Source organism: Numida meleagris, chromosome 6 (genome assembly GCF_002078875.1).
Source record: "Numida meleagris isolate 19003 breed g44 Domestic line chromosome 6, NumMel1.0, whole genome shotgun sequence".
Lineage (NCBI taxonomy): Eukaryota > Metazoa > Chordata > Aves > Galliformes > Numididae > Numida > Numida meleagris.
Genome location: NC_034414.1, coordinates 34,428,386 through 34,441,025, shown reverse-complemented (window position 1 = coordinate 34,441,025; position 12,640 = coordinate 34,428,386).

The following is a 12,640-nucleotide window of genomic DNA, read 5'->3' as shown; positions in this document are numbered from 1 at the left end:
GCTTTGAGTGCAGACGCTGGAAGAGGCCTAAGGAAAATAGTTTCCTCGGCTCGGCTCAGCCCGGCCGGCATAGTCCCTTGCGAGGAGCGGTACGTGCTTGCACCCAGGTGAGGCCCGGACCAGCACAGCGCAGGGGCAGCAGGAAAGCTCGGCCCGACCGTGGGGACTGCCTCGCCCTTCTGCGGGAGGGGACAGTTCTGGCGAGCTGTATATCTTTCGCAAATGTATTTCAACCCTTCTGTTAAGCAGAGAGATTTTTTTTTTCGCCTCAGACAATGGCGGGGGCCGGTTAGGGTGCTCAAATGGAAGAAGTTATTTCTCACATGGCGAAAGCAGGAGAGGCGCGACGTGTAGGAGTGCCGCCCTGAGCGGAACAAGGGAGCGGGTCCTGGGGCCCGAAGTGATCCATCGATCGGCTTCACTGATCGGCCGGAGCAGGGCTGCCCTGCACTTCTCCACAACGCCGACAGCTCTGAAGGGATTCTGCAATTATGAGCTCCCCTCATCCCCTCCCGCTCACATTCTCTTGTTTGAGACATTCGCTGTGGAAGTTTATTTGGATTGCGAGTGAAATCAAACACGGAGGGGGAGAAATACAAAGCACAAAACAACACTCCAGCGAACCCCTCCATTTGTTATTTACAAAACTAATTGTCATGCTTCACTACGGCTGTCTGCTGAGCTCGGGGAAATAACTGCGACTGCACCGAAGACAAAGCCGAAGCAGCTGTATTTGCATTTCTCAAACCCTCTCAAACGTGCTCCTGCCTCACAGCTCTCGGGGCTGTTGTGAGGCGCACTGTCCACAGTGCCGACATGACTGAGAGGTGCGCGGTGGCACAGAGACCCTGCTATGGTTGGGGGAAGCACAGAGATTCCTTTAGCAAGAAGCCAGCGGCTCCTCCTCCCTCTTGTTCGGAGCTCTGTATGCCTGCTGGGCCCGGGAAGGGCACACCCGACGGCCCCGCTCCGCCCCCGCTGCCCTACACGGGCTGCACCGCCTCACGCCTCCTGACGGAGCCGGAACACAGCACTTTGGGACGCCGGGGTCCGACGGCTGCGGAGCATCGCCACCCACGTCCCCGCGGAGCTCCGAGCGTGTCCCCACCCTTCCCACTCTCCCCTCGCCCCTCAGCACACGGCCCTTCCCCAGTGCCGCCAGCGGCTTTCAATGCGCGGTGTCCTTCAGGAAATGGAAGCAGGGAAATGAAAAGTAATGCGATCAATTATTATTTTTATAACGTATTTATGGACGGGTGGAAGTAATAACTGTTATTTGCTTTGTCGAAGCATTTATTTCACACTCGGTCTATTTCCTTACAACTGGAGAATCAACGTGGGAAAAATAAGCACAAATAAAGTAACAAAAATACATTTTTAGCAAAAGGCGTTCCTTCTCCTGTCTAATTTTCCCGGGTGCATTTCTCCCACCTGACATTAACTCAAGCCAACGAGAGGGCCAAGCAGGTTACTCCCAGCCCACCAGGTGGGCAAGGAGCAAAACAATCATTTGCCTGTCTGGACCTTTGTAACACACTACTTGCAGTTTTCCGTTCAGGGAGCATTATTTGGGTAGGAATCCCAGAGGGGCTCTCATAGGTGCTGCCACTGCTCCTGGGCCCTTGCCCCCTTGTCCCCCTCTATCCGGCCACTGGATGTCACCACCTTCTTTCCTTGGTGGTGGGGACAGGAAAAGGCGGTGGAGAGGGGAATTTTAAAAAGTGCACTTCCTCTGTGGGTGTCAGGGATTTCAAGCGTGATGCCAAGGACTCGAGCACTGGGCACTCCCACATTGGTTTTGCACAGGCTGCTGGGTACCTGGCTCTGCCCTCCACCTTTCCCAAGACCATTGAGCAGCTGGGTTAGCCGGAGGCTCTCTCAAGAAAGATGGTCCAGAATGGGACAAAGAAGGCAGATGCTTGTTCTTGAGAGACACAGCTCTGGGACTTGTTTGGCGTGGGGTGCAAGGAGAAGCTCCAACAACACTGCTTGGCACTTACGTAAAGTGCTTCCCATTTGTAAACCAGCTAATTCTCCCATTAGCTGCCTGAGATTATAGCCCTATCTTCCAGACAAAGTGAGGCAGACAAGTTAAACCTCCATAAAGTTTATAACCACAAATTACTTCTTTTCTTTCTTTCTTCTTCTTCTTCTTCTTCTTTTTTTTTTTTTTCTCAAGTGAACTATTCAGTTGAGGTAGACAGATTACTTTTTATAATAATAAAACATCTGAAAGCTACTGGGAAGTTTCCAACACATAAAAAGTGGCAATCTTGTTTAAACTCTGGGAAATATAATTGTCTGCCCTTCCTGTATGTTTTGCATTCTTGAAATGTACCATTTGAGGCATAGTATACATTTTGAAATCCCATATATGCATCTTTACAATAGTAATGGCTTTCCACAAGCTCTGTGGGAGGTGACATTTCAGCAAGACATTTCCCCTTGACTTTGTTTATTCCAGCAGCTTAAATTCTACCTCTGGTGATAGCTGTTAACTTGGCAATGTGAAAAGTGCTACATGATGTGTACTGTGCTCAGTCAGCTCATCAGAAGCTCACCAATTATGACTGCGGAGCCCATTCTTCCTGCCACAGCATGCCACCCACCATGTGTGCCTGGGACAGTCGATCTTCACATGTGCATAAATCTGAAAGTATGCACACACTTACACAGAGCCCGAACAAAGCAGGCTCACTGGGGCCAGTGCTTCCTAGGAGCCTTTTTTGTTTCTTGCACAACTCATACAGGGGCTGTTGTGTCACCTCCTGCTCCCTGCCTGCCTTGGAAATGTCGACAGAGCAGCTTGTGCAGCCTTGCTCTGCACAGAGATCTGCTTTGTATGTGACAGACAGTTGGTATGCCTCTGTTTGGGCAGGGGACCACAGTAAAATAGGAGGTTACTGCTTTCAAAATTATCCATCTAATCTGTGACTCGGTCCTCACCCACACCTGGGAGTAGACTATGGGCTTATATCATTGAAGTACACCCATGGACCGGGCACCTCCACATTATGAAAAGAAGAACTTTGTTAACAAAAGCCTTTGTAAGCCTGCTTCCCCAGGATGAAACCTGATCTCTGTTTAAGGTCTCTTAATGACATCAGTGAGGCAAGATTTAATTCTAGACAGATGCCATTTGTCAAGTATGGAGTGGTGCTCAAGCTTAAAAAATAATGCTACCTTTGAGTATTAATTTTTGTTTGGAATATCTGTCTGAACTTGCAAAATCCAGATCGGGCTTTTTGTTAAACTGCAGTCTGCATTTCTCCAAATACATTATTTTTCTTTTTTTTGAAGCAACTATTTACAAAGCAATTTAGTGCCAGACTCCGTCACCTTTCACTGCAGTCTCTTTGCGTCAGCTAAAATAGAAGTAACTGTTCAAGTAAGCAGAGTAACACTAGTGAAAAAAAACAGAATAAATAATCAGAGAATCAAGCCCTTTGAATAGCAAATGAATCCATAAATAGTCCCATTGATTTCAGTGGTATTCCATGGCATAAGTAGCGACATTAATGGAAGCAGCATACAGGACTCTTATTGCATGGACAGATGAAAAAAAAAAGAAAATTATTTTGAAAAAAATATTCCACAGTGCATTATTTAGTTGACATATTGTTCACTTATTGCATGATTTACCAGAGACAAAACCAAGTGAACTGACTACAGCAAAGGCTCCTGGTAACTAAGACAATCCAAGGTACCTGGTGACAAGAACGCCATGACCCTGTCTTAACATACAGAAAAGATGCAAATTCACTTCAGTGGAATGCTTTCCATTGCACTTAAGCAAATGCTTCTTTCAGCGTGAAAGAAAATGTTTTAATTACACAATTTTTAGAGGAGCACGGGCACTGTAGGAATATGAGAATGTCATAGTGTGGTCTCCTCTGGCTCTGTTGCTCCAGAGAACTTGGAAAAAATACTTTAGCTTGTTTTTCCTTGAAATCTACTTGAAAAAACTAAGTAAAATCCAATTATGCTTTCTTAATTATGTTTCTTTTGGGAGTTGGACTTAATGATCCTTATGGGTTCCTTCTAACTCAAGATATTCTAAGATTCTATGAAACGTATTTCAAAAAAATAGACAGGTGTTCCCTGGAAAGATTTTGAGTCATCTTTAAACCTGAATTTGAGAACTACGTTGATCCTGAGAGCAGCGAAACACCCACCTAGCTTTGAGTTTTCTGGAGTCAAGAAAGCTACTGCTGGGATCTAATTGCTTTGCTGTGGACCCAGTTCTGAATATGATTTTGGGTGGTTTGATTCCTGTTATGGAGATGGAACAAGGTGAGTGAGAGCAGAAGCAGCTGTGGTGATCAAGGGAGTATCACAGCAACAGCAGTGGCATTGGGTCCCCACACCATCCTGCCTGCACTGCGCTGCTGTCAGCATACCCAGGGGTGCAGGTGGTTTATTTCAAGTATTCAACAGGGAACTGTGCACCCACATATACTGTACTCCTGAAAACTTTTGTAATTACAGTAATTCTGATGAAACCACATTAGTGCTGTCCTTGCCTTCCTCTCGCTGCCTCTCTTTGTACCTCTTCTTGTCGTATCACATAGTAACTATAAAAAATGCTTTGTACAAAACACAAACTCCCTGTTCTGAATACTGCTCTGCTATCAGCAGGAACAGTATTTCAAGTAAGGTGCTGGGCATTTGCCTCTATGAATAGCTGCTTCTTTGCTCGTGCTAGATTGTAAAAAGCTCATATGTATCTTTTGAGTGCACTTTTTTCATTAAGAACCTCCAGAGCACAAAAGGAGTGGGTGATGAAAGGAGGAAAAAAGAGATCTTTGCTTTCTTGCAAACAGTTCTCTGCTGCGTTTCCCGTTATGACCAAGCTGTAGCTATTTTCTGTTGTGTGTGGAACATTTGTATTCCTTGGAAGTTTTTAAAGGAAGGACTTTGAATAAAGTCTTACAGCAGTGATTTTTCAATACTAGCTGAAATAGTCTGCCATTTTTTTCTCTTTCCATGTGACAGTGAAATGACACAAAATGGATAAAATGTCTCTTCTCTATCAGGTAAGAAGACGGTTGCGTCCCAGCCCAGCTATATTACCCACACTGTTATTCCGTGACTGATGGGAGGAAGGGCTTCTTGGACCTCCAGGTCTGGGAGAAGGACACAATGTATGTTGCAACAGTGGATAGAGTAGGATAGCTGTCTGTAGTTGATTTTCCCAACTGTTTGGGTTAGGAATAAGGTTTTGCTGGTATAGGCTCCTACTGAGTTACTGCTTCCCTCAAAACACAGAGAAAAAAGATAGTACCAGTCCAGGGGCCCAGCAGCCCAATATTTGCTTATTACTCAGAAACCTACCTCTGCAATATCAACGTAACTTGATCTCACTGCATCAATAACATAGCATCTGGTTCTATGAACTTGACAGCGGTGGCATGAGAAGGAGTGAAAATTGACAGCAAGTTGACAGAATACTACTGGGACCACTATGGGGTCCATCACACAGTCATCTTATCCCTATGCCACTAAAAAAAATAGATTTGCCAGATTAGCTATAACAGCGTGATGATTTAAAGGTAGCTTTTTTTACCCATTTGCTGTGAATGAGGTTTTCTTCTTCAGCCATTAGAATTACTCTTATGTATACATAGAAGGAGATATAAAAGAAGATGAGTGAAAATAAAATCACGTGGAACTGGAAAACATTTGTTTTCTCTGTGTGCATGCCTTGTGCTGAGTGCTGCGAGGAGCTGTAGCTCCTCAGATGCTATCACACTGACTGCAGTATCAGGTAGCTCTGTATCCCCTTCAAGCTCCTCTGCAAAATTCTGTACTGTGATCCCTTAGATGGCTGATTTCAGTCTATACACTCTAAAATGAGAACACATTTTATTTCAGATACTAAGCTTATTTTATGTTCCTACTGGTATTCAAAACTGATTGTAACAAGGAGTTTGTATTTTAGCTTCTGTTGTCTTAATAGAAACAATAATGCAAATTGTTTTGTGACCAGCAGAGCTAATGAAATGATCTCTTGAGGATTTATATTTGATCTTATTACAGCCTTTCCTGTGCCACATTGTGGCAGATTCATCCATTTATGCTGAGCTTTGAGCTTCATGCCCAGCTCCATTAGACTTCCTTTCCTAGTCTGCTCAGCTGTCTTTCACTTCTGCAGATATCAGGTAGGCAGAAGACATTATATATTCTCAGTAGTTCAGAGCTACATTTGCCCTGATGTGCTGGAAGAATACTTGCTGAACAGACTGCAAGAAAGAGGTCAATGTTAAAAAAAGAAAAGAAACAACTGCTGACCTATGACTGATGCTCTATTCCAAGTGGGACATCAATCTGAGTCTGTGTCATCCAACCAGCCACTGTATCTGATGAAAGTTGTGACTTCTCTTTAAGGTTTTGATCTCCTAATCTTTGGCTGAAACTGGCCAACAGTTTTGGAAATTACGAGAAGGGGGAAACAGACAGATGAAGAATAAAGCTGAGGGAGCTGGGCTCATTCAGCTTGAAGAGAAGACTCTGGGGAGCCTCTGGGAGACCTCAGTGCAGCCTTCTGGTACTTGAGAGAAGCTTATAAACAAGAGAGAGACCGACTTTTTACACAGTCTGATAAGTGATGGGACAAGGGAGAATGGCTTTAAACTAAAAGAGGGGAGATTTAAGTTAGATATTAGGAAGAAATTCTTTACTTAGGGGGTGGTGAGGCACTGGAATAAGTTGCCCAGAGAAAGAGTGGATGCCCCATCCCTGGAAGTGTTCATGGCCAGGTTGGATGGGGCCCTGGGAAACTTGATGTACTGGGTGGCAAGCTTGCCTATGGCAGGGAGTTGGAACTGGATGGTATTTAGAGTCCCTTCTAACCCAAGCCATTCTATGATTCTATGAATCAGATCAGGATCAATAATGCACTATCTATAAGGACTAATTATCAAATGTACATGAATATCCCAAAGAAATTGTCTCTCAGAAATAAATAAATTTTATGGAATTCATATTCCTAATTCATATATGTACTTTGAAACTTTGACTAAAAACATTTTTGATAGTGTTGAAATGAGAGAAAAACACATCTTTTAAAGGCATGATAGCAAAATATGCAAGCTATGAGTCCATCCTGGCTGAGAAAAGAACATTTGAATCACGGCAGTGACACTGAAATGCTTTCTTTATTTTAAATTTGCGTCTGGCTCAGAACTTTGCACGCTTGCTGCGTGATTTTGACTATCTGTTAGCGCATTCAAGCTGTATCATAAATAGCAGTATTGAAAACATATGCCACAGGGGAAAGAAATCTGTAATAATACCAGCTGCCATTATATGATAATGAATTTCAGTCACTACTAACCTGGATAAGTGTTTTTCACAGGGAAACAAGTGGCAATTTTACTAAAGAAAATTTTGCATGAAACTTTCAAGATTTTTAAGCCAGCTCTAGAAAAAAAATAATATGCTTTGATCAATGGTAAAAATCAACTGGGAATAATTTTGAAGCTGAATACATCTAGTTTGATTAAACAAGCAGTAATAGCAATATGGTAGCAGTTTTCACATATGTAGGTGGATGATCCTTTTAAGGCAGCATTTTTAGGGTACATATTCATAAGAAAAAAATAAAATACAGGCAAATTTAAACTGAATGTTTAAAACACTTCTAATGGATAGAATATAATGGCTAGACAGCAATGTCATTTGAAAAACAACAGTACAGATTTTATTACCTGAGAAATCCAATACAAGTTTGGCTGAATTATCAAATATATTTGTCAAAGATAATTACCAAAGTAATATAGCTTTGGAGTGAGATATTTTAGGTGATCTTATTAGTAATTCACGGTTTTAATTTTGATGATTCAGTGTCTGAATCTCATGATGAGGTTACTTTCCTCTTTTGGAAATAGATAGCAGATAAACTAAGTGTGTCTACTGGGGCAAAGAAGCAGCCAGGTTAGTGTTTGCATTTTATAGCCACTGATTGTTTTGCTACTAGGACAACAGCTTGTATGTTCTTTCAAATTCTCTATTTAAAGTAGGTTGTATTCTATCTGGTGAGTATTATGTCCTGAAGTGGTGATTATCTCCAAGGGAAATCTGCAAGAGCACAACTACCTCAGGAATCTTTTGTCAAGGACAAAGTCCGTACACATACCCACACAACCCTGTATATGTACAGAAATCTCCCTTAATGTAGAGTTATAATTAGAGATCATATTTTGGTATAAGTGAAAGTAAATTATTTCTCTTTAGAAGGATGCAAGTTCATTTGCAGGACATACGAGCAAACACAACAAAAACTAAGCTTCAGGTTTCTAAACATGCAATATATTAAATAAATCCACACAACTAAATTTGCTTAATTCAGGTATGTTTACAGGATACATGAAATGAAAAAGAGTGTCAGCTCATAATAGGAAGAACAAGACTTTAGAATCAGATTTAATTTAGCTCAAAAAGAGTACATGAGTAAGCTTGTTAAGTCTTAACTGACTTTTCAAAGCAAAAATAAGGTATTTGTACTGTCAGAAATTTCACTGGAAAATAGGCTCAAGCAAACAGGTAGGATGTGAGTGTAATTTTTGGTCAGGATTATGTAGGTAGTTTGGCACAATGTCACATAACTAGTTGCACAGAAGATACTGTCTTCATTGGTGTCATTTGGATTTCTGTTCCTGCCTTTAACAGGGACAAAGATCTCATAAATCATATTTAGAAATGCTCCAGAATTCACAGGTAAGATATTTTTGATGGAAATTTGGCCTCTGGTGTTTGAGGAAGTAAACAGATCTGATAGGCTTGATCAAGCACAGCCTTCCTTCTGGGTTGCACAGGTGACCCTGGCAGGCCAGTACAGGATTGAAAACAATCTGCATTAAAGCTTCTTGGTCCCAAGGAACCAGCAGAGCTGATATATGGAGCAGGAAAAATCTTTTCCTTTCAGATGCCCTAGGCTGCTGTATTGAGATGGTTGGGAGATACAGGCATAGCCAGGGCTTCCTTCATAGTGCCTAGTCCAAGTGGAAAGACCTTTTTCCAGAGATAAAGCTCAGGCTGTTGTCTGACAGATTCATGTAAATCAGTCACAGCACAGATACTATGCAGTTAGCAAAAATAGCACAATATTCAGCTAACATATATTTCTTTCAGAAATTAGTTTGCTTGATATCATTTAGAGCAGCCCCAACACATCTTCAACCTCTTCTAAGACATGGGCCTGTATGGTTCTGTTTTGCTGGACTCATCTATGGCAAAACAGATTCCCAGGCCTCTGCATGCAATACAGAGAGCTGTTTCTTATTGAATGGTTTGTTTTTCCATCACAAATGAGGGTCAATCAACATTTTCAAATAACATCTGGAAGTACCAGTTTTATTAGAATTTCTCTCTAACGCTTGTGTGATGGTCCAAGAAAATCAACCCGAGATAATAGCAGGAATAATTGACCAAAGAATAGGAGTTTCTTTAATCAGGGGAACATGATGATTAAATCAAAAGATTTAGATCTGTGGATATCATCAATGGTCTTTTGCCTATTAATAACAATATGTCTCAATGAATTTTAAAAAGACAGTTGCTAGAGGGTAAAATATCTACATCAAGATGGAGAAAGGTCAGAACAGTATTATTTGCAATTAAATCCATTAACTGTACTGTGGACAGTTTTTCAAGAGATTTAGATTATAATACATTACTGAAGCACAGCAACAGTTACAAAGAAAGATGCTCAAATCCTACAGTTTCTTAACGTTAAAGTACACTTTCTTTGGACTCTTTTTAATTCTAAATGAGATTCAGGCTCTAATATTTTCATTTAAACAAACGACAACAAAAACAAAACAACAAAGTTTTGCTAATGAAAGGCTTGGTTGAAGATACAGAAATATCTCACTTTACTAAAGCTTGGGAGACATCAGAGCTTCCTGTTCCTGTGCTGTATCCATAGGGAAAGTGAGCATACTTCTACAGTTTTTATGCATAACAAATCTCTTTTGGACAAGAAGACATGAAAGCCTGTAGGAAACTTATTAATTCAGGAACAGTAGTCAGTGTGTGAAAGCAAGAGGAAGCATACGCTTAGTGTCAGCATGGTATGCTAGAGGGGAATGCTTTCAGAACCCAAGCTGTATCTTTTGCATCAAACACCAGTGCACAATGCAGATATATTTCATATATATTAGTGCATTAAAAGCTGTAGTAAAACACTATTCAAACATACATAACACATGAAAAAGTATAATTCTTCATTTTCCTGAGCCTGGAGGGAATGCAGATTGCCATTTTCTATGGCAATATTTAGTGGCCTTAACTCTTAGATTCTCCCTTCACTTGTCCTTCTGGCATTATTCTGGACAAACTGTCCAACTGTGAGATAAATAGGTTCATGTAGTGCTACGTGATGAACGTAGAGCATTACATTAGAGAGTCAATGGTAGAGCTCAAACAGTTGTAGTAAATAGGACTACATCTGTCTTGTTAATTTCAATAATGGTGCTCCTCAGGGCCCAGTTCCAGGGCCAGTCTCATTCAACATTTTTATCAATGACTTGGAAGCAGGACTGTAATGCATCCTCAGTAATTTTGCTTGTGTTACTAAGCTGGAACGTACATCTGGTTCCCTGGAGGGATGAGAATCCTTGCAAGAGAAATCTAGCTAGATGGGAATACTGGATAATCATCAATAGAAATTCAGCAAGGATAAATACCAGGTTCTGTACCTAGGATGGAGTAATGCCAGGCATAGGTGCAGACTGGGAGACAAATTGCTAAGAAACAGCTCAGAAGAAAGGGACCTGGGTGTACTGATGACAGCAGGCTTAATATGAACCAGCAGTGTGTCCTGGCAGACAAGGGGGAAACCGTATTTTGGAGTGCATTAAACACAGTATGATCAGCTGGCCTCTACAAAGGTGCTTGAAAGCATCCAGAGGAGGGCAACAAAGATGGTAACAGGGTTTGAAGTCTGAAGCATTCAGACAGTTGGACTTGATGATCTTTGTAGGCCTCTTCCAACTGAGCTATTCTCTATTCTGTTCTATTCTGTTCTGTCCCGTTCTGTTCTGCACTGATCTACTGTTGCAAGGTGAAGAGGTTTTTTATAGGCAATGGCATCTTACTGTTTTATCTGTCCTGTGTATTAGTCAGCTAAAAATCCTACATGAAACAGAGGAGATTTTCTAATTAATGGTAGTATCAAAACATATTCACAAGGAGACCTCATGAATGTTGCATAAGCATCTTAAATCTTACACTTAATTACTGAATACAACCACTAACTTTTTGTTCCCCCGAGCGCCTAATTAAAACCAATACTTTGTATTAATTAACTCAGAAAACGTTTTATCAGTGCTCTGTAAAAAACTAGGCATAAAGCACTTTGATATTCTGTAGACATAAATCTTAGGTTTGATAGACAGTACACATTCTGTCACAAATGTGACATTGTACTCTTACTGTCTACATTGGGAAAGTCTGTAAGGACAATATGAACTGCAGGGGGGCAATATTGACCAACAGCAGCCAATTAACAGAAAACCAACCAACATTTTAGCTGCATGAAAGCCAAGACTAAAACCCAAGCAAAGTCTAGGTATCATGGCCTGAATGCGGCCGCATTCTTGGACAGAAAACCTATGGCTACCTATGTAGTTCATATACAGTGAGATGGAGCAGGAGAGGTGGAAGGAAGAATGGCTGCCCACACAAGTAATCAGAGACATTCTAAGACTATGTTAAATGGTTTGATCTATCATCCAGTGCTTTTGAGGTCTTAGTCACAAATAGGCAAAAAGGAAGAAGAGAGATGAGAAATACTATCGTATAAACAAAGCACAAATGAACATAAAAATATTTATAAAATATTTAAAGTGTCTATTGAATTAATTGTCTCTAACTGTGAAATCTTTACACTTGCTTTGTTAATTACTGGTCCTTTAAACTCGATTATAGTTTCCAGCTATTTTGATCTTTTAATATTTTTTTTAGCCCTCAGTAATTCTAGCCCTTCTCTACTAGAATCTGTCATTTTCATTTTTAAGTGCTCATATACTGTCAAAATTTTTTCCTAACCTGAACACTTCTGGTGTATCTATTTCTCTACCTTTTATAGAACCATTTCCTCTAATATCAACAGCTCTTCTGTACTTCTGACTGCAGCACATTTGTTGAAATTTCAAGTACATCTTCTAGAATATACTGATAATTTTAACTTTTTTTAATGTGAAGGGATCCTAGCTTATCACAAATTGCCATAAATTCAAAAGTACAATGTGCTGTAGGCAAGTTGGAAGTATCCAATATGTACTCTTCTTTCATTTTTCCCATCATCTCTATTTAGTTCTGTTAGCACTTTCTCCGAACAGAAAGTAGTCCATTTAGAAATGATTGGCTCATCTGTTTTACCCTCAACCAAGTGACATTCATTCAACCATTGATAGTCCTTTTTTTCCCATCCAGATGCCACCAAGAAATAATTTTTCTATTAAAAAAAAAACAGCCAAAACCAACAACAAAAAAAGAACAATGGGAAATAAACAATTGTAATTAAATATTTCATAATGTAACATGTTTTTAATTTTTGATAATATCAGAACTTAAAAAAAAAGGAAGAGAAGGAAGAACACTAAAAAAATTACATATAACTAAATTACTACAGCCA